Source organism: Fragaria vesca, linkage group LG4, assembly GCF_000184155.1.
Source record: "Fragaria vesca subsp. vesca linkage group LG4, FraVesHawaii_1.0, whole genome shotgun sequence".
NCBI lineage: Eukaryota > Viridiplantae > Streptophyta > Magnoliopsida > Rosales > Rosaceae > Fragaria > Fragaria vesca.
Window position 1 is genome coordinate 3,023,589 of NC_020494.1, and position 1,977 is coordinate 3,025,565.

Below are 1,977 nucleotides of genomic sequence, written 5' to 3' on the forward strand. Positions count from 1 at the left end.
TTTATATTTTCAAAAAATATCTTCTTGGCACAAGAAAGTAGAACACAACAATAGGAGATGTGGGCGAAAACAGTTTGTCAAACAGAGTTGTAACGAAAAAGTTACAAGCATTTTTGTGACAAGGGCACTTTGATCTTTTCCCATGACCTAGTTTAATTAGGGCTGAACTCATCCTTCCAATAGTATATTTTTCACGCTAAAAAAATCATAAAAGAGAGAGAGATAGATGGAGGCCGTCCCTCCATAGAGCCACCATCACCGACGCCAATTCCGGCCGCCTCGAACAACAAAAGTGGATTGAAGTTTTCCGGCATATTTTTCCGAATTCCAACCAAATCATCACTAATTTGGAGAAACCCGAAGGTGATCCAGTTGAGCGAGCTTCCGAGGAGGATCCCGAGTTAGGACACACCTAGTCACCTCTCAATCTCAATGTGAGTTGGACTTTGTTTTAAGCAAATACATGCAATTATTTCTTGATAACTTTTTGAACTAAAGACAGTTTTGTCATTCATACTCAAGAAAATGGTACAATACAAATCGATCAATTGCCATGCGCATAGAGTACAAGTAAGATCATGAGATTTGTATGGGGGTTGTAATCTCATTACAATTTCGGCTCACGAAGTACCACAAGTGAGCTACAATCTAATAGAAATAGATCATAGGTGATTATTCTTAAGCAAAACTAAAGAAAGCAAAGAAAATTTAAACTCATAATTAAGTCCATGTGAAAAGCATAGAGCTATGAGTATTTGTCCAACAGAATAAAACAAAAAGAAAAACAAGAGCACCTCCTTGACCTTCAAAATAGGGCTATGGCTTGGAGGCATTGCAATTAGAGTAACACTGGGAGCTGGATCTTTTTGAGTTGTTGTTTTCTTTGGCTTTGTATTCTTGGAGCTAATGGGACATCCACGCCTTTTCTTTTGTGTCTTAGTTGCAACTGACATCACTATATTTTATTCAGGCAGTAAGCCAAGAGATTTAGCCAAGAGAGTTGCCAAGAAATCTGGTTGTTCATTATGCCATTTTCTGCATCAGGCAACACCCATCAGACGACACAAAGAAAATTAAGTATGGTTCGGGGGTTCAGGGCGACACATTTTTTTTTCTGTGTTGGTGGAATATGCACTTAGACAATACTGATTTTCTTTGAAAAAAAAGGTATGTTTTTGGGACAATACATATATGTTGGTGAAGAAAGAGGTCTGTTTTAGTCTCAATTGTCAAAATGAAAGTTACATTCGGACAACACTTATAAGTTGTCTAGATATGAAAGTTATTTTTTCTCAACTTTTGGAGGGATTTCCAAATTGACCAATACTTGTGTGAAAATTTTACTCATGTTAATCCAACAACATTTATATGTTGTCTGATATTGAATTTTATTAAATTGACAACTTGTGTGAAAATTTTACTTAATTATGTTAATAAGACAACATTTATGTGTTAGCTGATATTGAATTTTATTGAATTGACAACTTGTGTGAAAATTTTACTTAATTATGTTAATAAAACAACATTTATGTGTTGGCTGATACTGGAATTTAGTAATTTCTGACTTTAGAGGTAAACCCTAGCTTTTTAACTTAGATGGATTCCCTCCAAACCATTTGATTTTACAGACAAATTTTTTTGTTAATAAGACAACATTTATGTGTTGACTGATACTAAAATAGTGTATTTTCTAACTTTGGAGGTAAACGAAACCTTAGCTTTAATTTTAACTTAGCTGGATTCCCTCCAAACCATTTCATTTTGCAGACAAATTTTTTTGTTAACAAGACAACATTTATAGTTATGTTTTAGTTTCTGAAATACTTTTGGAGGGAATACCCTCAACAATTGAGTTTGGTTCCCCCCAATATTTGATTTTGTAGCTAGACAAATATGTTAGTGTGTTAGGGCAACATCTGAAAAAGACGAAATTTTTGAAAAAAAAAAAGATGCACTCTCTCCCTCCCTCACTGCGAA